Source organism: Mustela erminea, chromosome 21 (assembly GCF_009829155.1).
Source record: "Mustela erminea isolate mMusErm1 chromosome 21, mMusErm1.Pri, whole genome shotgun sequence".
NCBI classification, from domain to species: Eukaryota; Metazoa; Chordata; class Mammalia; order Carnivora; family Mustelidae; genus Mustela; species Mustela erminea.
This window is the reverse complement of record NC_045634.1, coordinates 2,155,929-2,179,337: the sequence shown is the minus strand read 5'-3', so window position 1 is coordinate 2,179,337 and position 23,409 is coordinate 2,155,929. Positions and strand designations below refer to the sequence as shown.

The 23,409-nt window shown below is 40.5% G+C and overlaps 1 protein-coding gene across 6 annotated transcripts in view; it reads right to left on the bottom strand.

The window, feature by feature from the left end:
- SLC20A2 (solute carrier family 20 member 2) overlaps window positions 1–23,409 on the bottom strand; it is a 107,649-nt gene that overhangs the window by 57,675 nt on the left and 26,565 nt on the right. Inside the window, exon 1 of one of the 6 annotated variants that reach the window (XM_032328792.1) lies at window positions 17,068–17,465. The exons of the other annotated variants lie outside the window; for them this stretch is intronic. The gene's annotated coding sequence lies outside the window, so the exon portion shown is untranslated. Of the gene's footprint in view, window positions 1–17,067; window positions 17,466–23,409 lie in introns of those variants that run through there. 6 annotated transcript variants of the gene reach the window in all.

Here is a 23,409-nt window from a genome sequence, read left to right as displayed (position 1 = left end):
ATCTCAACTATGCTTGAGAATACACCAGCAATGAGACTTTAAAGAAACACACCCAAGGTTCAGAGTGGCTCTCTCTAGCTGTTCTTGACTTTTTTTTTTTTTTTTATATTACCCCAAACTTCCTACGATGAGCAATTACTACTTTTAGTGTCGGAAAAACCCTTCAAAACACTACTGAGGAATGCACACTTTTTTTGAGAAGTTAGGAATGCACCACCAGCATACGTTCCATTTTTGCAATAAACAAAATGAATTTATCATGAGTCTGTTTTCAGCCCAGGCCTCGCAGACAATTCTCCTTTCAAGTTATGACCTAACAACTCAAGAGGTAAATACACCTTCTATACTTTTTTATTGATCTTATCTTTGTTTTTCACTTTCAAGAACACCCCACAGTTCTGGCATCTGAGCACGGGGTGGAAAGGTCGCTGCACGGTTCAGAGCCTTTACCATAGTCCCATCTACAGGATTCTAAAGCGCATCCCCAGTCACACCTGGTCCTCCTTTAGAATTCTCCCTTCATCTTTTCTGTGCTTCTCTTGAGGACTGGCCGTCAGAACCAAACTTTACCCAGAAATCAAGAAAAATGTCCTGCCAAGTACTCTGCAAGCCTGACTGAAGCGGTATTTGAAGTTAATGCTTACAAGAAACAACCTATGATTAGTCTCTGATTCCTATTTTGGTTCACAGAATTAGAGAATCAGAGAACATTAGAGTTTGAAAAGACTTGAGAAGTAGTCTGGTCCAATTCTGGTCATTCTGAAGATGTGACTGCCATCACTGAAAGTAGACACAGGAGATGACTATTCCCTAAACGTGATACCCACTGACTGCTCGGGAGGTACTCAAAGGGGCAGTGTAAGCGGTGCCCCTGGCTGGCCTTCCTGATGATACTAGCTCCTACTTGGGGAGTTAAGATTCCTTGGGGAGGGAGAGGCAGAGAGAGCAGGGAAAGAGAAAAGGGTGAAAAAGAGGATGGGTTACAAAGAATGCCACAGAACCGTGATCCTTGGAAATTTTCAAGAGCAGATGATATCTTCCAGTCCCGTCCAGCTCAATTATTCTGTATCAACCAGAGACCACAGGGCTAAGAAGGGGCAGTGCAGCCTGCAAATGTGAACCACAGGATTGTGCTGTAGGGAGAGGGGGTGGAAATTCCTGACCCTTTCTAGAACAATGCAATCAATGGCTTTCATGAGTGTATAGAATATGGCACAAACTCATTTTCTTTTTTCTTTTTTTTTTAAAGATTTTACTCATTTTATTTGACAGACAGAGATCACAAGTAGGCAGAGAGGCAGGCAGAGAGAGAGGGGAGGAAGCAGACTCCCCGCTGAGCAGAGAGCCCGATGCGGGGCTTGATCCCAGGACCCTGGGATCATGACCTGAGTCGAAGGCAGAGGCTTTAACCCACTGAGCTACCCAGGCGCCCCACAAACTCATTTTAAGTGTAAAGTTTCTACTGCAGACCTTGAGGGTTCAACCCCTCTGGACCCTGATTCTTTTCCAGGCTCATTCCTGCTGTATTCACTCTCCCTCCTGCATTTTTGTCATTCTGACAGTTACATTTGTTTTTGGCTTGTAAAGCGTATGTGTTACTTAGATGTCTTCCAGTAGCCTTTTGCTCTCTGGGAAAGCACTGTATGAATATATTAAGTAAATATGTTTTTAAAAGGATAAAGAAAGAAACAGCAAAAATAATGAAAAGGAGATAAAGTTAAAGGAATCATGACAATTTGGCCTGAGGAAGAGAAAGAGAAGATGGAGAAGGCCCTACAGAACCTAAGTGAAAAATAGTTTTTTTAAAAACAGAAAGACTGCCTCATGTCACAGAAGTGCCATTTCCTAGGAGATGCTCAAACAGAATCTAAATGACTGAGCAATTATTTTCAGAAACTTTGTTGTTTCTATTTATTTTTTATTATTTTTTAAAAGATTTTGTTTATTTGATAGAGAGTGCACAGGTAGGTAGAGCGGCAGGCAGAGGGAGAGGGAGAAGCAGGCTCCTTGCTGAACAGAGCCAGACACGGGACTCGATCCCAGGACTAGGATCATGACCTGAGCTGAAGGCAGACGCTTAACTGACTGAGCCATCCAGGTGTCCCTGTTTTATATTTTTTTTCAGAAGATTTTATTTTTTAAAAGATTTTATTTATTGGGGCACCTGGGTAGCTCAATCATTAAGCATCTGCCTTAGGCTCAGGTCATGATCCCAGGGTCCTGGGATCGAGCCCCGCATCGGGCTCTCTGCTCTGCAGGAAGCCTGCTTCTCCCTCTCCCACTCGCTCCGCTTCTGCTCCCTCTCTCACTGTGTCTCTCTGTCAAATAAATAAAATCTTTAAAAAAAAAAAAGATTTTGTTTATTTATTTGGAGGGGGAGGGGCAGGGGGAGAGGGACAAGCAAACTCTACACTGAGTGTGGAACCTGATGCTGGGCTTGATCTCGGGACCTGATATCACAACCTGAGCTGAAATCAAGAGTCAGGCACTTAACTGACTGATCCATCCAGATGCCCCTAAAGGTTTTATTTTTAGGAAATCTCTATACTCAACATGGGGCTTGGACCTACAATCCCAAGATCAAGAGTCACCTGCTCCACCAACTGAGCCACCCAGGCGCCCCTGTTGCTTGCTTCTATTTCAATTTTATAATTTGATGATTTCATGAAAAAGTGACTATAAGGAAATACATACTGGTCATTCTCTATCAAGTGTGGAGATATGGCAAAAAGTCTTTCATTGTAATTAGACTGCACTTGGAGAAGAAAAAATTTCTAACTGAATGGCTTACTGCACACTGCAATGCGCTCCCATTAGAAACGTGGAATTAACCTGCACAATTTTTTTTCAGGATCATGACCGCCTTGCTGGAGTGCTGTAGATACAACACCGCTTGAAAGCACAGGACAAGGATGGCTGCCCTCTATAAATTTATTCCCACTCTAGGAGAGAAATGGCTTCTAAACATTTTTCCCTTTCAGTGTTGCTACAGATGGATTCCCCTCAGATAGTCTACATAATTTTTTTTCTTCAGTCATAACCAAAAATAGATTTGTTTTCATGAGCAAATCACTTAGCATCACTTCGATCACATGGCAAACCTGGGAGCACTTGTTCCGGTTCTGTGCCCTGAAGTGTTGGACTGTTTGGCTAAACTCCAAGAGCTATATTAGGGAAATACCTTCTCTTCGGCCGCAGTTTAAAATGGAACTATGTATGTAAATAGATATCATGGTTCTTACAGATTTATTTGCTAGTTTTGGTCTGATTACAATAGAAGCTCAACAGAACTATGAATGATACTTACAAAAACACTGATTCCTGATACTACGACATATTCTTTCTATTAATAGAACATTAATATAAATAGAAGAGTTGATAGGTGGAGATTATTATCTTAACTATTTTCCATGCTCAACTTACAGCCGCATACTTCTTGTTCTCATTCCAAAGCTTCTTTCTTAAGCAATACTTCTTAGGCAGCAGAAAAAGCAAGAGGGAGCAGATGATTAAGTTGATTCAGTGAGACTTTTCCTCTTCGCAATGTAGGAAAGTTGGTTCAGGTCTCTAAAGTGCTTCATCGGAAGTCTGCAAACGTGATTCAGTTCCACCCAAATTAGTGGTATAAACAGTCTAAACAAGGCAGTAAGTTCAAAAAATCGTTCATCTGGTCAGGAAGTCGGGTGGAAATCTAGGACATTTTCCATATCTCTCACGGAGACAACCAAAATTGAAATCTTTTTCCTAAATTAAGAAACCATAAGCATTTGCTTGACATCACCTTCAAAGAATGATGAAAATAGCAGTTTAAAAATATCAGAGAGATAAGTTTTTAAGATGTCTTTGAATATTATCTCCTGATTCTGAGAGTGCTCCTGCTACTTATTTCCTTATGAATGACTTGAGATAAACTTTCCTGGGCAAGTCACTGGCTTCCTTTGGCTCAGTTTTCCCTTTAGAAAACTTGGGAGCTTGGGAGGATGCCTTGATGTGAACATGAAGAGCTGTATTATAATAACTAGAAAGCAACTGGGTATAAGCTGCTCCTTGGTGTTTGAAATCAGTTATGAGAAGAAAGAAGAAGTACATAACTATATGGTCTTTGGTCATGACCCACTTAATTGCCTCTATTGGCGCTCGTGTGTGCGTGTGTGCATGCGTGCGCGCATGTGTGTGTATGTGTATTTCAATTACTCTCCAGTGTCACTTTCTTTCAGCCTAGTGAACCTCCTTTAGTATTTCTTGTAAGGCAGATCTGGTAGCAATGGATTCTGTTTTCATTTACTTGGAAATATTTTCATTTTGCCTTTGCTTTTGAAAGACAGTTTTGCAGGGCGGACTCTGTCAGCACTTTAACATGGCCTCTCGCAGCCATCTGGCCCCCACTGTTTTTCATGAGAAGTCAGGTGTTACTCTTCTTGCAGGTCCCCTATAACTGAGTCAGTTCTCTCTTGCTACTTTCTGCATCTTTCTGTCTTTCAAAATTTTGACTACATGTCTGGGTGTGGATCTCTTCATGCTTACCCTCATCAGTCAAGCAAGAGTCTGTCAAGCATCTTGGATGTGTAGCTTAGTGGTTTTCATCAAATTGGGAAAGTTGTAAGTCATTACGTCTTTGAATATTTTTCCGCCTCTTTCTTTCGCTCTTCTACTTCTTGTCCACTTAATGGTAACCTATATTTTTCTGAGATTCTGTACGCTCTTTTGTCATTCTTTCCATTCTTCAGACTGCATTATCTCCATGGCTCTCTATTCAAGTTCATGGATTCTTTCTTCTGACAACCTAAATCTACTATTGAGCCCTCTAGTGAGTTTTTCTTTTTCTTTTTTTTTTTTTAAAAAAAGATTTTATTTATTTATTTGACAGAGATCACAAGTAGGCAGAGAGACAGGCAGAGGGCGGGGGGGGGGGGAAAGCAGGCTCCCTGCTGAGCAGAGAGCATGATGCAGGGATCAATCCCAAGACCCTGGGACCATGACCTGAGCTGAAGGCAGAGGCTTTAACCCCCTGAGCCACCCAGGCACCCCAGAGTTTTTCATTTTTTTAAAAGTTTTCAATTTTAGTATTTCCATGTTAAAAATTTTTTTTAAAGATTTATTTATTTATTTGAGAGAGAGAGCGCACATGAGAAGGAGGTCAGAGTGAGAAGCAGACTCCCTGCTGAGCAGGGAAGTCCGATGTGGGACTCGATCCTGGGATTCCAGGATCATGACCTAGCTGAAGGCAGTTGCTTAACCAACTGAGCCACCCAAGCATCGCCTCCATGTTTAATTTTTTTTAAATTGTGGCAAAATAAACATAAAATTTACCATTTAACTACTTTTAGGTGTATACCTTACAAAACTGAAACTCTATACCCATTAAAGAGTGATTTCCTATTCCCCCTCACCCCAATCCCTGGCAACCACCATTCTGTCTCTATGAGTTTGACTACTTTAAGTACATCCACATGAGTGAGATCAGTGTGCTTCTGTGACTGCCTTTTCTCACTTGGCGTAATGTCTTCAAAGTTCATCCATGCTGTAGCATGTGTCAAAATTTCCTTCCTTTTAACAGACTGAATAATATTCCACTGTATGGATATACCACACTTTGTTTACTCATCCAGTGATGGACATTTGGTTTGCTTCCCCTTTTTGGCTACTGTGAATAAGACTATTAAAATGGATATACAGGGGTGCCTGGGTGGTCTCAGTCAGTTAAGTGTCCAACTCTTGATTTAGGCTCAGGTCATGATCCCAGGGTTGTGAGACTGAGACCCACGTTGAGCTCTGTGCTGGGCATGGATCCTGTCTAAAATTCTCTCTCATTTTCTCTCCTGTCCCTCCCCTCTTTCTCTCCCTCCCTAAAAATAAATAGACAGGTAATTAAATTAAATTAAATTAAACTAAATGGGTGTACAGATATCTCTCCAAGTCTCTGCAGCTTTCAGTTCTTTTGGGTGTATATGCAGAAGTGGAATTGCTGGGTCATGTGGTAATTCTGTTTTTAATTTTTTGAGAAACTACCATACTGTTTGGTATAGTAGCCACACCATTTTATATTTCCACCACAAGGTACAAATCTTCAATTTCTTCACATCCTCACCGACACTTGTTATTTTGCTTTTGTTTTTTAACAGCAGCCATTCTAAGGGGTATGAGGTGATATCTCATAGTGGTTCTCATTTGCATTTCTATAATGATTAGTGATGTTTAGGATCTTTTCATGGGCTTGTTGGCCATCTGTATGTCTTCTTTGGAGAAATGTCTATCAAATCCTCTACCCATTTTTTTTTAAATTTATTTTTATTTTTTATAAACATATAATATATTTTTATCCCCAGGGGTACAGGTCTGTGAATCGCCAGGTTTATACACTTCCTCTACCCATTTTTAAATTGAGTTGCTCTTGGCTGTTGAGTTGTATGAGTTCTTTATGTATTCTGATACTAACCCCTTATTAGATAAATGATTTGTAAAATACTTTCTCCCCTTGCAAAGGTTGCCTTTTTATTCTACTGATTGTGTCCTTTGTTGTTCAGAAACTTTTAATGTTGATGTGCTCCATTTTATCTATTTTCACTTCTATTGCTTGTGTTTTTGGTATTGTATCTGCATTTGGCTCTTTATCATTTCTATCTCTTTTAAAAATAGTCCCTAGTTGATGATCCACTGCCACCGTATCTTTCTTTAATTCTTTAAGAATGGTTTCTTTAAATCTTTGAATATATTTATAATATCTGCTTTAAAGTCTTTGTTTTGGGATGCCTGGGTGGCTCAGTCAGTTAAGCATCTGCCTTCGGCTCAGGTCATGATCTAGGGTCCTGGGATTGAGTTCCAGATCACTGGGCTCCTTGCTCAGCGTGGAGTCTGCTTCTCCCTTTGCCTGTTCTGCGTGCTCTGCTCGCCACTCCCCGTGCTTGTGTTCTCTCTCTCACTCTCTGACATAAATAAATTAAAAAATCTTTTTCAAAAATAAAAGTTTTTGTCTGCTTTATTCAATAAATGGGCCCCCTCAAAAGCAGACTCTATTATTTCTCCTATGTATCTGTCACAATTTCCTGTTTCTTTAGTTGTCTCATAATTTTCGTTGAAAACTGGACATTTTAGATAACATCTTGTAGAATACTCTGGTTACTGATATTCCCAGCTCCCAGAGGTTTTGTTCCTGGTATCTGTTTACTTGCCTGATGTAAATCTGTGAAGTCTACTTTCCACACAGTATATAGCTGTTTATGTCCCTGCTCAGATTTTTTTTCTCCCTTGTTTTCCCATTTTAGTCTGGCTTCCTGAGAATCACCCAAAGCCACTTAACTGGTCAAAGGCTGTGCATAAACTCCCTTAACTAGTTAGATTTCCACCTTTCATCAAATGATGGCAGGAAGGTCTGAATGCAAAGGGGCAGCAAAAAGGTAAAGGTATTATTTACCCTGTATGTGCTGGTGCTCACAAAACCCCGAGTTTGTGTAAAAACTCACAGAACTATAGTGTCACCAGAAAAAGTGAATTTTACAATATATAGTATTTGTTGAAGTGGCCATGATTTGTCCTTAAAAAAAGATACTTCTATACCTGTATTGCTCTTGCATAGTTGGATCCAATTAGATCATTTGAGTTCTTAGAAGTTTACTACTTAATATTTAATGAGGAGATATAAAACAAAAACTTTCTCATTATACTATTGCCAATTGAGGGTCATTTCCTCTCAGAATGCAATAAAATGAAAACTAAACTTTAAAAAATGTATCACTGTAATACTTAATAGTTCATATGACAATATCAAGTTTTTATCCCTGATCAGAAGTTTCTTCTGGATTAAGCTTTAAGTCATTTTTTTTTCAAATAAAAATTCTGGATCATTTAATTTTTACTGACAAGTCTCAAAGAGCCTGAAGACACTGTGATTTAAAGATCAAGGAAAATCTTAAAAAAAAAAAAAAATGTAAACAAAGGAAGAGATGGCAAAAATCAGGTCTGACAGAAGGAGGTGCTTGGCCGGACAACCTACCCTCTAGGTTCCCAGGAAGACTAAGTCTGCATAGCAGGCTGAGACAGAAAGTGACAGAATACCCCAGCATTCTCTCTTCCTGCTCTAGCTGCCACTTTAATTCCAAGTCAAGTCTTAAGCAATCACTTCTTTTTAAAACATTTATAATAATAGATAAGCTCATCTGTAACTCCTAACCATCTTACTATGCTGAGAGCATTCATATCCTCCTACTTTCAGTTTTAATCTTTAAAGGCAAAACCAAACAAAACCAAGAAATGAATGAACAAATGAAAAAATAAAAGGGAGGAAATAAACTCGGTCCACATCTTTAAGCTGAGATCCAGTCTCCCCTCTCTCTTCCTAAAGCCACCCTTTCTCTTGACAGCAACCAGAGAGTTTTTCTACGTTTTCTAACTTGGTCTAGAGTCTCAGAATCTCAGAATATAGTCTAGAAATATTTTTATCTGTTTTATTGCTTTTAAAAAGCTATTCTCTTTCTTGCTTTGAGCCACTCAACCCGCAAAGCATTCCACCAATCAAACTGTAACCACATATTTTTTTCTACCTTGATATGCATGTGGCATGTCACACATCCGAGCCGACCCCGTGTGAGGAGGGCTGGGACTTGCCTGCCGGTGAGGACATCCAACGTGGTGATCTCAGATCTCACTGGCGGCAGCCCTTAGTCCACTTACTGGGACTTACTGGGGTTAAACTGTTCCCCAACATCTCTTTCTCTCCTTCCTTCCCCAGAAGAAATGAAAATAAACCCATGTGGGAGGTGTCTTTACTTTCCTGAGGAGCCAACAGTGCAGAGAGGAATGACATGATTCTTCCTACCTTACAACTACAGGAGAGAGGTGAGATGGTAAAGAAATACAGAAGGGGATGGCAAGGAGGGCACTCCTTATAAGGGTCAAAGATGGTAAGAAGGAAACTTGAAAAACCAGCTTTCTTAGTTCAAGTATTCCAGGAAATACGCTTCTATGAGTAACAAAGGTCCTGAAAGGAAGACTAGGCCAAAACATGGCAGTACACACATGCTACCAGATTTCTTGTGGTTTCTCAAGCTATCAGTCCCATTGAGAGTGGCTTCAATAGAGTCTCAATCTAGACCTCTACCTCCAAGAAAACCTGGTGACAGATTCTACTCATTTAGGCCCAGACTTAGGAAGACACTTCAAAGAGACACCTTTAAATAACCACCAAAAGGACTTATTCTCACGCGTTACCACATAAAATGAGCTAAAAGGGAGGCCAACTCTTTTTGCTCACGATTTTCTTAAATCAACTGCCACCAGTACTAAAGAGTTACCCCAAATAACCTTCTGATTAAGGCCACAAGAACATCTTAGCAGCATTTGGCAGAAATAATTGAGGGAGCCAGTACTGTCTTAAAATACTGTCACTTTTAATAAACACTGGTGAGATACACTTTGATACTGCAAAGAGAAGGGCTTTGGAAACACTAGCTAGGTGGCTTGTTCTTTCCATCACCCCTCATCACTGTCACTCAAAATGTTCTCTGAGCTTTACAACATATGGTTCCACCATCCACTACTTTATATATAAGATCAAGAATGATGGTCCCTTACAAAATTTAAATGAACAATCCTGTCATAAAGTATTATTTTAATGACTTAAAAATATGCTGGATTCATAACTCCTTTCCTTTAAATAATACTGAGCCTGAGATCTTATTCAATTTGAGGTCATATTAGAGTTCATTGAACATCCACTACCATGAGTAGTGAAAGCAGACCTTTGGTGAATACCTTTTATACTGCAGAATTCACAAAATTATCCTTTGTCAATAATTGCCATGCATCATTTTATGTGGGTCTCTTCCCAAGGACCAAGGTCTCAAGTCTCTGCCTTAAAAATAAGTCAACTTTTCCCATTATAAAAATAATACACATTCATATAAAAAAAATCTGGGAAAAACAAAAGAAAGTAAAACAAAGAAAAATGCTCCTCACTCACCACTGAAAAATAACCATTGTTTTGTGTACATTTTGGTGTACTGGTATTATCCACTGGAGTACACATTACTTATGTAAGCCACTGGCAGGCCACTGCCAAATTAAATAAAATACAAAAGTCAAAATCAAAATGAATTATCATAGCCATGTTTTGAAAAGAAACTTTTCATTATTACATAATACATGCTCATTGAAAAAAAAAAAAAAATCTAACATATAGGTAGCCAAAAAAGGAGGAGGAAAAATCGTCTATCAGCTCACCTCCTTGAAATAACCATTGCTTAATTTGGTGCACAGCATTCTTTTTTTTCATGTATATACAAGTACCTTCCTTTTAAAAAAAGAAAATGAAGCCATTAGACCATTAAAAATTGCCTTCCAGGGACGCCTGGGTGGCTCAGTTGGTTAAGCAGCTGCCTTCGGCTCAGGTCATGATCCCAGCATCCCGGGATCGAGTCCCACATCGGGCTCCTTGCTCGGCAGGGAGCCTGCTTCTCCCTCTGCCTCTGCCTGCCACTCTGTCTGCCTGTGCTCGCTCTCTCCCCCTCTCTCTCTGATAAATAAATAAAATCTTAAAAAAAAAAATTGCCTTCCAGTTAGAAAATGGTTATACATATGTATTTTGTGAACCTGCAACGTTCACTCATTTCAGACGGAATGCCATTGTTTTATTTTTTTTGGACTAAATCATTTATTTAATGGGAAAGTTAGTAGCTTTTCTTTTTTTAAGGTAGACTTAGTTTTGAGTATATTAGTATTTGAAATGACAAATACTGAAACAAAAATCTAAATTATGGTTACTTTTTTTTTTTTTTTTTGCTTTTTATAAAAATTTTTATTTATTTTCGGCATAACAGTATTCATTATTTTTGCACCACACCCAGTGCTCCATGCAATCCGTGCCCTCTATAATACCCACCACCTGGTACCCCAACCTCCCATCTACCCGGAATGCCATCATTTTAAATGGCTGCACAGAGTTGCATTATGTGGCAACACCATAAATTATTTAACTTGTACCTTATTAGGTTGTTTCTGGGGATGTTTTATTGACACATTAGGTCAGTAATTCTCTAGTAGTCTAATAATAAGCAAAGGAGTTTTTTCCCCCTTCTTTCTCTTCAAGTTTAATTTTTTTGGACTGAAGAACTATAATAAAAAAGGTTTATCCCAAGCCATTTACCCACTCTCATTTTTAATGAAACATATGTGGACTCAATATAATCTTGATTTTAAAAACAAAATTATTTTTGCCAGGGTGAAATGCCAAAGGGAATGACTCCTTAGTAATTTCTCTTTGTATAGAAATGAAAACAGCCTGTTGTCTGCGATCAGTAAGAACCACACCAACCAAACATTTGAATTTTCTATTGGGTTTACAGTTATTGAGAGCTCACTGGTTTTAAAGAGAGCATTTTAATATTCAGACCACTTCAGGGTGTGTTAAAAATCAGTGGTCTCTGCCTCTGGATTTAGGAGATATAGCTATCTTGTCAGGATTTCATACTTTTTTTTTTTTTTAAAGATTTTATTTATTTATTTGACAGACAAAGATCACAAGCAGGCAGAGAGGCAGGCAGAGAGAGAGGAGGAAGCAGGCTCCCCGCGGAGCAGAGAGCCCGATGTGGGGCTCGATCCCAGGACCCTGGGATCATGACCTGAGCTGAAGGCAGGGGCTTTAACCCACTGAGCCACCCAGGCGCCCCAGGATTTCATATTTTTAAATGGACACAGAAGGAGAAAGTAACAGGGCATGCAGCTTCCCATCGTGGAGGTCAGTATTTTCAAACACAGCCAGGTCTGCAGACCGGGCAACCCTGCTATATCCACTCGCCACCTTTACGCCTCTGTCTCCCATTACGAGGCAAACTGGAGTTCCAGCCAGGCTGCCCTCACTTGTCTTTTCTCACTTCAAGGAACTCTTAATACTCTGCAAATGTGTAATTAGCTTTAGCTATAAAAGCCAAGCATTCTACCTATCCCATTTCTAAGAGCTAAAAAATGAGCGCACAGTATCCTGGCCAAGACAGAGCATGTCTTCTTTGGAGATAGCAGTGTGCCACTTGTGTGACACTTTTCAAGCAGCACCGGCAAAACACGCCCTCTGAGAATGCTTCCTTAGGACCACAAAAAGCTTTTATGGTACAAAATGCTACACAAAGTTTAACAAACAGACACACTCTCAGTAGTTTGTGTTTTCAATCCAAGACGATTCCATCAGGCAAAAGCGCAAAGAGTAGAGGGACTCCGAGGAGGAATAACTATTTTGAACGGGAAGGAAAGAACTGCCACCTTCCTAACTCTGGATAATGTATTACACAGGAGGGAACAGAGCGCCCTGTGGCCTTGAACATTTGACTGAGTAATTAACCATTCAATTGCAGTAAGTGCCTAGCAGTACCACAGACTGCTGAGGATCTAAAAACGTCAGGATGAAACAGGTCACCACCCTTCACCTCCAGCAGAGACCCTCCAAACTGCTAACATGAGCCCATGATTGCGTTCTCTTCAGGTCCTCCGGCTTTGCCCCTACACCTAGGGTGTCAGATGGAATTTGCCACGGCAGGGATGAGGCACAGCATTCCCGCAGGTGACAGAACAGCTCACGGACAAAGTTCTCCTGCAGAAGGGACACAGTAGGGAAAATGGGGTACGGTCAAACTTCCCCGAGAGCCACCTATCTTCTGACATAGGCTTCATGAAGAAACAAAGTGACCCACCCAGCCAGCAGCCTATGACACAAAATGATCACCAGCGAAGGTTCCTTGTTTTGACCTCTGCCCAAATTCCCCTTCAGGGGGCGGTAAAAAGTCACAAGGGGAGGAGGGCGTCTACTGAACAACACTGTGATGTTATCTGATAATACAACAGTAGCATCACATTTTCTCATCTGATTCTCATTTGAAATGGGCACTGTCTTAATTACTGAGTTCAGAAAAGTAATTGCAAAATTTTCCTGGTTAATTATTAATCTTCTCGAAGTGACAGAGGAAATCCAGAACAAAGTCAGGGCTAGAAGGGACTTTGAGAGGACATTTCTCTCTAGACTGCAGAGAGAATATCAAAAACATACAAATATAGACTCATCTTTAGATGACTTCCATAAAAAGGCTTACATTGTCCAGTACTGAAATTCTCCATTTTCTAAAACCTGGCTTTGTATGTCATCTAGTGGTCCTCCAACATTAGTGTGTATCAGAATCACTTGCTGGGGTTTGTCAAAACAGAGACTGCGGGGCCCCGTCCTGGTGGTTGCTGAATCCACAGATCTTGGGTGAGGCCTGCCAGGGCGCATTTCTCACAAGCTCCCAGGAGGAGGCGATGCTGAGAACAAGCACTGCACTGTGAAGACCACGGTTCTAACCTAACCTTTGCAGGACTGAACCCTTATATTCTCAATGGAAATAGATACTAGTTGGTCACCATTCCTCAGTTCTGAGGCATATACTTACTTGAATACCAATTCAACAGTCCCCTGGTCATTTCTTTCCCTCCAGGCTAAATAATAGACGTTTCCTAACATCTTATTATAGATATCATTTTTCAACCCTTTAATCATTTTGTGAGGCTCTTTGTTGAGACTTCTCCAAGTCTCTTAGATGGGGAGCTATGAACTAGACCCGGAACCTTGGTCAGAGACTGGCTGAGACTGCATATAAAGGGAAAAATGACTCACAGATTAATAAAGTGTATTCTTATTTATTAATCCCCAATACCCAAAGTTTGTCTTACTTTTGATTCATGTTCTTCTGACTCCTTTATGAGCTGCAGTAATGCTTAGGTGACCTTCCTAATGCCTTTCTTCTGAGAAGCTCGAAGCACTTCTCTAATTCAACAGGTGACTCAACACCCAGTGCAGGGTTAAGGTACTAGTTCAAGTGCATATCAGTTCAGGAGGCAAGAAAAAAATCTGGAATGCAAATTCAGATTTCTATCCAAATACCATTATATTGGGAAAGATGTTTCCTACATTCATTGCCTTTTATAAGACACTAAGTTTACCTCCTTCATATAAGCATTCTAGGTGCAGGGAAACTAGTGAATCTCCTCCCTTTCGTTGGGAATTCTAACAGGGATCTGGTTGCTGGGGTCACTCTCATTATCTCCATCACTTCCACAGCTGCTGAAAGAGAAAGGGAGGGAGCACCCTGAGGGGCACTGTAGTTTGCCCTGTTTGGCAAAAGCCCAGACAATCTGAAAACTACCCCACAAGCTACCCCCAACCCTCCCCTCTCCATTTTGTTTTCCTTTTCTTCCCTTTCATATTATGGTTTCTGCAGTTTTTTTTTTTTTAATATTTTATTTATTTATTTGACAGACAGAGATCACAGAAGCAGGCAGAGAGAGAGGAGGAAGCAGGCTCCCTGCTGAGTGGAGAGCCCAATGCGGGGCTCGATCCCAGGACCCTGGGATCATGACCTGAGCTGAAGGCAGAGGCTTAATCCACTGAGCCACCCAGGCGCCCCTTCTGCCAGTTTACTTAGTATGTGGTGTTGGGGGCCGGTCTCTGTGTAGTGCCTAATTTCGGCACGTGAGTCCTCTGCGAGTAGGAACTATGCTGTCTTTGTGCATTGTATGTGCTCTGGGGGTGCTTAACACGTGCTAAATAATAACAGCAGTGCCAGTATTTCCAGGAGAAATCAGAATTCCAACAGAGGGCCCAATCCTATTACCATCTATTTGTGTATAAGACAGCCAGAGCTCAAGGCGTCCCTCTGTGCACTGTTCCTTTCGTTTTAGATAAAAAGAGTTGAAATTCAGTATCACAAAGCCTATTCCTACAAAATTTCCTTTTGAAAGAGAACATTCTAGAGATGTGATCACTGTGCACTTGCATTCAGCTCCAAAACAAAAGGCAACCTGTTAGATAATATAAGTTCCCATATAACCGCACAGTCCAGTTACCTATTGAAAGCCTCATGTGAATGAAGAAGACCCCCACCCTTAACAGAAAAGCCTCTTTGCTTCCCTGAAAAATCTCTCAAAGCTTCAGCGCAGAACACTAATTCTTTAGGAATAGAGGAACATTAAAATAAATCCATTGCAAGCAGGAGCCACTCCGTCAGAGCCTCTGGTTCTATAACTATTTTAAGAGGCAGAGGGCTAGGAGGGGGTCAGGCTGCCAGGGAAAGCAGATTAATCAGGGCTGGAGGACAGAAATGCACAAAGCCAAGTGCAGGGAGGGCGATGGTGATGGAAGGTGCAGGTGTGCACAGCACATGCGCGGAACTGTGAGCTGCTGGGCTCTATCTGCAGGCCCCACAGCTGCCCGGGCTGCTCAGCATCTGGACCCCTCACCTGTTACCTTGAGCTGAGCTCACTGTGATGGGTCATGCCCAAGGTCCTAACTAGTCAACAGGGACTCTACTATTGAGGGAACCATAACTAGTATCACTCCATCAGGCACACAAGAGAAGAAGGAGTGAAGAGAACCACCCGCCCAGCGAACGCAAGAAATTCCCACACTGACGCTTATATCATTAAACGATCTCCCCTTTCATTCACCTGTATCAGACTCTCACAGCACATAAATCACTAAAAGGGACACTCTGAAAGTGTTTATGAGCATTTTAGCAACTCCTAGAAGAACACACACTTCCTCTAGTAAAAATACCTATGGAAGCTTCTTTCTGTTAAATTGTTAAAAGTGGATACATTTTGAACAGCTTTTCTTTTCTACAGGACTGAAGGACAGTGGAGGGAATGAATAGCAGCTTGAAAACCATCTAGTACCAACCGTACCAACAGTGCACCTTTACAAACACTCCACTTAGATGCTCACAGAGCCTAGGTGACAATTAAAAGTAAGAATAACACCCGTTTACTGTTTTCCGATGGAAGTATGTATTATGAAGCAGATACTGGAACAAAGCCCCATTTACTACTTAAGTTGTATTACAGACTTTGCTGTTATAATTACAATGAATCTGGACTGTAAATTTCTCTTCGGCTCAACAAAAAACAAGTTTTAATAGGAGCTGCTTTCTAAAAATAGCTCAAGAACTCAGTTCTGTTTTCCCTTCTTACATTCTTTTCCTACTAAATGTACCACTGAAACATTTCCTTTCATTGTTGACACCTTAGGTCATTTGGATTTAAAATCAGACAATACATAATAACAAAGAAGTCTTTGAATAAAGCTTGCAAACTGGGAAAATGGCATTTGAGGGAATGCCTCCCTCCTTGCTCACAGGGTTGATACGGACATGGATGTCTGGGAAGCAACTAGTAGGCGACCTATTAGAATTGTTTCAGTAAAACCAATATTCCTATAGGTGATACAATTTATGTGTTAACTGATTTTAAAAAATGTCCTCCCTGGTTCTCTGTTATAAGCACGTTGTTTGGCATGAAGTTAGGTATACTCTGACTTAAAACACACCTCAAACAAATTAAGCAAGGTGCTTCAGATCTTATTAACAATACTTGATGTTAAAATCTTTAGTTTTCTTCGGTCTGAACTTAAATTGACAATGACTTGTTAATTTTAAGAACAATTACGATTTAAAAATTTCATAACCTTTCGTTAATTTTGGTAACTAACTCCATCTTCCAGAGGATGCTTTCAATTACTTTGTAAAGCCTTCCTCCTAAACTTATTTTTTTAAGTGCCTCTCTTTAGGGGTACACGGGTCTATTTTTAAACAGAAAATCTTCTTAGAAAAATAAAAACCGTCTGTCTATACATTTTACAAAGTTACATATGACGCTTGCATTATTTCTGCATATAAACTCGTGGCTCACAGGAAGTTTAACAGGAATCCACTTCTAACTTTTTTTTTCCCTAAGATTTAGGTTACCATAGAAATAAAGCTCAATGAGACAACCATTCCATTAATCGAATATTTTAACAGATAAAATAAGAAATAATCTACAGACTGCTTCTGCAAAGATAAAACAGTAAGAATCAAATACTTTCTCTTGGGAAAACCGAAAAAGGCAGGTTTCTTGCAGTAGGATACTTGTAAAGAAAAACCTTTGCCACCGTTCCTAGAATCCTCTCAAGTCCCCACCCCAAAGTCTCCAATTTTCCCAAGGGATAAAAAAATTACTGAAGGAAGATTTAAGGAGAAAAGAACAAAGAGAAATCTTAAAAATCCACCGACTACTTACAAGCACTTTCAAAGGAAATCTGAGCCGCAATTCTTCAGAAGACTGCTCTCCCGACCATAAACTCAGTCTGCAGTCTAAAATAGATATCCTATCACATTAGGCCGAGAAGTCACATTTCAGCTTACTAACTTCTACTTGGGTAAACAGTTTTACAACTCATAGAACAGACCCTGGCTAAAATTAACCGCACCGGCGCAGCAGGCAGGAACTCGCTGATTTGCATCATGTGTGCCGGGATTTATTCACTAGGACAACATCGGTGTCCTCTTAATGGGAAATTTGGCCAAGGGGCGTGCTCTGCGGAACAATACATAGCATCATGATTATGCTAATTACTGAATTCAGTCCAATAATACAAACTTCTTTTAAGATGTTTCCGCAAGTACTGACAAAGAGAAAGAGTAAGCGCTTTTCCACGACAGGCATTCACTTGAGTTTTCAGCACATTCAAATGAGACAGAACTTTGACAACAAGGTGGCAGTGCTGTTTGCTCCTCGCAAGGAAAAGCAAAGTAAAAGGACATTCTGTCAGATTCTTGAAACAGCGTGACTAGATGCAGTACTATGTGAAATTAAATAGGCATCAAATAGACATACTGAGAAGTCTATCAGTAAGTTCCCTTCAATGAAAGCTTTTTTCTGGATATAGAATGAGCTCATGTTACTTACTTGCTTTCGGGCTTTGTCTTCTGCACCTCCCAAGGAGCTGTTATAAGGACACAGGTTCACTAATAAATCACAACTGAGAACATATATCTCAAATATTTGCAAAAGGCATCGTCCCTAACAAGAAGCATTTTGAAATGCATTTAACTGCCAGGGTGGCTGGAACTGGTAAGCTGCCCCCCCCCCCGCCCCGGGTGACTGACCATTTATAAGGCACGCTGAAACTCAAGTTAACAGCTAAAGACCTCAAGCACACATCTGACATTCAAAAGAAAGTAACATAGAACTTTCTTTAAAATATATACACTTTCATAATAAGTACAACTTATATCAAAGCCACAGAACCACTTAACATCTACTCAAGATGGTTCAGATTTAGTATGTTTTAGACATTCGAGTTCTGATGACATACTTTGGTTTGGTCACTTTATGAAAGATATCAAAACATATTCAAACATCAATCAAATCTCCAGACACCTCTGGGAGAAATTATCCCCCTCCCCCTCCTTTTTCTAAACAGATGGGTAAAACAGGGAAATTCAATGACTTGTCCAAAGTTTCAGTCTGAATCAACACTGGATTATTCCACTCCCCCTCCTAACCGCTCTAGAACACGTCTTCCATATTAACCATTGAGCTAAAATCCCAGAAATCTTTTCAGAGCTGTTTGTTTTCCTGATTTTAAAATGTTGTGTCAGTTTAGAATTCAAGAGATTTTTATTTTTTTCTGTTCAACTCCCAAATCCCAGGTTTGTGCTCCAGGGGCTAGCTCCCTCCTTGACTCTCTAACACAGGCAGGTATCCTGAAACACGGATCCTTAAGACCTGACGCTGGGGTGCCTGGGTGGCTCAGTGGGTTAAAGCCTCTACCTTTGGCTCAGGTCATGATCCCAGGATCCTGGGATCCAGCCCCGCATTGCGCTCTCTGCTCAGCGGGAAGCCGGCTTCTCTTCCTCTCTCTCTCTGCCTGCTTCTCTGCCTACTTGTGATCTCTGTCAAATAAATAAATTTTTAAAATCATAAAAAAAAAAAAAGACCTGACTATGCCCTTATGAAACATTATCCACATACAGCACAAACCCCCGAAGTGGTAAACAGCTTGACTCCTGGTGGCATGAGCTGGTAACCACCAGCACGGACCCTCTCTCCAGGTCACTCGCAAAAACGACTAGCTGCTAGTCTGGGGTTCCACCCCTACCGCCCAGCTGTAAAGGGCACTTGCTCTCCACTGCCCACCCCGCACCCTGCCCAAGAGACAGTAGTTGATGTGCACTCACTACCACCCCAAGCCAAAAATCACTGGAGGTGATTTCCCACTCCATGCCAAAGTGGGCGATCTCCTACTCCATGCCAAAGGGAAACAAGCTGGCACTCATCAAAGATGACTAACTGCAGATCACTATAACGAATTCTTAGTGATCCGCAGCAATTCTGGAAGTCTTGATGCAAAAGAAGACATTGTGAGGCTATTTTTGACACAATTAATCCTTAACCGATTAATAACTGTGATTAATTAATCACAGTTCGGAAGAAGAGTTTCTAAGCTAAAAACATGATTTCTTCCCTAAACCAGAAAGAAAAAGCAAACACAACCGAGTTTACTTAGAGGCACTGGAGTTTGCACTGCAGAGGAACAATATGATGAATTCTACATCCATTAAATGGAAGGCAGGGGACGCTGAGCAGTTTTCCAGTTTCTCATGTATCAAATATGCTGAGTATGACTCTACTGTTTCTTTCAACAGTGGCCACACCTGTTCCAAAATGGAAGAACCCAAACATTCCAAAGAAAATAGTGTATCCTCCAATTTACATTAGTCACTCTGTGGCTTCCTTTTCATTAGTGAAAATAATTTAAGAGTCACGTATACTTTTGTTCCAAGCATACTTATGACAGTAGAGAAAAATCTGTGTGCATCATTAAAAGCAAGGTAAATTCTCCCCATTCGTTCGCATGAATTTTTGGTATTGGGGGAGGCAGGACAGGCAGCGCTAAGTGAGCGGAAGATGGTGATCTATGGGATCTTTAGTGCAACAGATCCATCCAATTGAAACAAAATAAAAAAACAACTGTTTTTATGAACTTGTATTAATCAATTCACCTGGATATCAACCCTCTAAAGTAGCCACACACGTAAAATTTTAAATTTTCTCACCATAAGGTTAAAGAAGGGAAAATTAATTTTAGTAACATATTTTATTGAACTCAATATATCCAAGATACTATCATTTCAACATGAAGTGAGTATAAAAATGACTAATGAGCTGGTGGGATAAACGGAAAGCTGAGGAAGGCTGAAGACCAGAGATAGCCTGAAAGGGGAGAAAAATGATCTAGAAAGGAAAAGACAGAACCAAAGGAGGACAGATAGACCAAAAGGAAGGAGAAGAAAAGAATTTCTCCCCAGGCATGGAATTCAGTTATAAAATCACACAGCAGATACTAGAATGTTCCCACTAGGCTAGGTGCTGCTGATAGAGAGAGAACAGACAAGGGCTCTGTGTTCAAGAAGCTCACACTCTGGTGACAAGGACAGACCCACCCAGGCAAACACAATGTTCTGGTGAGTATGAGGACACAGTTATGTGCTCTGTGTTCTGGGAGTGCACACGGGGGTAAGAGTCGGGGAGAGGAACAATTAATTTTTTAAATGAAGGTTATCTTCTAATGACATTTTAAACATATGTTCTAGAATATCTCGGGATTCTGAATTTCACTTTGGAACCTTTGAAGAGTCACAGTGACATAATGGGAGGGATCAGTTATTCTGAAAGATTTAAAAATTACATCTGGAACCAGCAGTAAAATTTCCATTCTGAGCTTTTATCATCTTCAAATTAAACGTAGTTATTTGGTCCAACTAGTGAGGGTTGTAGAGTAGGGAAAGAGTAGAAAGGGAAAAACAAAACAAAACAAAAACCCTTCCTGTTTCTCCATGGTTCCCAGTTTTTCAAGGGTGACATGAAATACTCAAAGGCTTCATGCTGGAAAAAACCACGATCAACCCACTAGTAAGCAACTCTTCTTCGGATGTAGCTGTAGAGTCCGAAAGACCTGGGTTCAAAATGTAGCCTCCCACCGACCAGCTACATGCCTCTGCGAGTCTGCTTCCTCCCCTATAACACAGGGATAATGATGCCAACAGCAAGGGCCAGTGTCAGCGCTCTCCGAGATGCCACACAGCCCACGGGAGCTCTAAGTGTCTGGAGCCAGTATGATCACACCCGTTCTGTCATCGCTGTGGTCCTCGCTGAAGATCAACTGGGATATTTATTGAGTGAGGGAATGATGAAAGGCTCCCCATTTTTATAGCTCAAAGCTTCAAAAAATGAAAAGCCGGAAGGGCTTCAACTGATTATTAAGTATTTCAGGGAAACCTAGGGTCTATAAACTATCTCTCTGAAAACTGTAGCTTTGAGAGCTTGCACACTTTTTTCTTTTTTATCACTTCATGTTGCTGGCCTCTCTAAATCAGAATTTAGAGACCTGTTGCGGTAATGACCCCTTACGTATTCCTGCTTCCCTGCATCTACCATTGGGTAGTCCCTTTCTATATTAACTAATTTGGCCAGGAAGACAAGGGCAAATTTTTGAAAAGTGCTGACCCACTGGGGCTTGCCCCTCTTGCTGCACTGTGGAACCCCGAGAACACTACCCAAAGAAGCCCTGGGTAGCCTACTGAGGGTGAGACGACCACATGGAACAAAGATACACCATCAGCTGTCGGGGCCCCCACACCAGCCAGCACAATGACCACCGGACATGTGAGCAAGGCCACCCTAGACCATATGGCCCCAGCCAAGCTGCCTGCAGAGATCACCCAGGCTAGCCCAAACCAAGGTCACCAGGTGACTTACAGAATTGTTAGACATAATACATGCTTATTTTCCTAAGTCACTAGTATTATATGATTTGTTACACAGCAAAATCTCACTGATACACATATCTCCAAAAAGTCTGTAACATTCCATCCCTGTATCTCCAAATTAAACCTTTTAAGACCAGCTGATGTCTGTTATTCTTAAAATTCACAATTCTGATTACTAGATTTACCTTATCATATCAATTATTGTTAGTCAAACTAAAATGAAACAGTCATATGGTCTGATTATAAAATCAGATATTGCTAAAATCGGGAGTTCTATATTTATTCCATCCTATAATTTGAGACAAATATATGTGGCCTTCAATGCTACAACTACACATATATGCTAAAGAGATGATTCGTTCATCCGAGCCTTCAGAGTGATTATGTTGGCATAGATCATAACTATTCAATCTGTCGAAATACTTCAGAAATGGATTAGAGTACCAATTTATCCACACAGGAACAGAAAAATCTAACTCCAAAAGAATAAACCATTTTCTCTTCAGCATTCTTTTTTGGAAGCTAAAAAAAAAGAAAGAAAAAAAAAAGTACATACATAGCAGCAAACTCTTAAAGTCTGTTCTTTTTAAAAACCTTGGTAAGTAGTTAATTAATTCAGCATGATTTTATTTTTATTTTTTAAATATTTCTTTATATTTGAGAGAGAGAGAGCACATGCAAGCATGAGCAGGGCGGTAGGGAGGTGCAGAGGGAAAGAGAGAGAATCCTCAACCAGACTCCTCTCTGAGTGCGGAACCTTGAAGCAGGGCTCAATTCCAGGACCCTGAGATCATGACCAGAGCTGAAATCAAGAGTCAGACGTTCAACCAACTGAGCCACCCAAGAACCCCTATTTAGCACGATTGTATAACAATTTATAACAGGACTGTGAACTTAAGGCAATATTATTACTGTTGTTGTTTGAATACTTATTTTAATGTAGTTAATTTTTTAAAGTATCTTAGAGTAATACTGGGAAATTTTACCCTCCGCATACATTCCTAATGGTCATCCATTTAACAAACATTTGTTGAACAGCTGGTTCCTGCCACCATGAAATTCCCAAGTGCCTGCAACATTTGTACGAATGGCACGATATTCATGACTACAGCAGAAAATAGTGTGAATGATAGTTCTGCCTTCAAGAGACTTATCATCTCGCATGAGACATGATAGAATATATAAACTTCCTACCATAGGATAGAGTAATCAGTAAGTATCTCATTTCATTCCATTAGGAATCTAATTAGAGGCTTCCAGTTGGGATCATCAGGAAAGGCATCTTGGAGGAAGTGACGTTTGAATTGAGCCTTTGCATGCTGGCGAGCTTTCAAGAGCAAAAGGAGTGGAAAGACCGTTATAGAGAAGCAAAGACCTCAGCAAAGGTGAAGAAAAAGGAAAGCTATAATGCATGTCTGGGGAATGGAATGGATTCAGAATTCATCTCTCTCTGGGTTCAAATTCTAGCCTCATCATCAGTAGTTGCTGACCGTGGGCAACTACTCTCGCTGTGTCTTAGTTTCACCCTCTTTAAAACGGGGACGGTAATAGACACATTTCATATGGTTATTATGAAGACTAAATGAGTTTATGTTTGCAAAGCATGTAAAACACTGGTGCTTAATATAGAAATATTTTATTAAATAAATAAATTTGCACGTTTATGCATACACAGCAAGGTAGATAGACAAACGTGCGTGAATATATAGACATGGGTATACCACTAAACAGAGTACCTGGGATGTAGTAGGTGCTAAATATGCTTTTTGATTGTTTTCCCTTCATCTGGAGTTCATAGAGAATCACA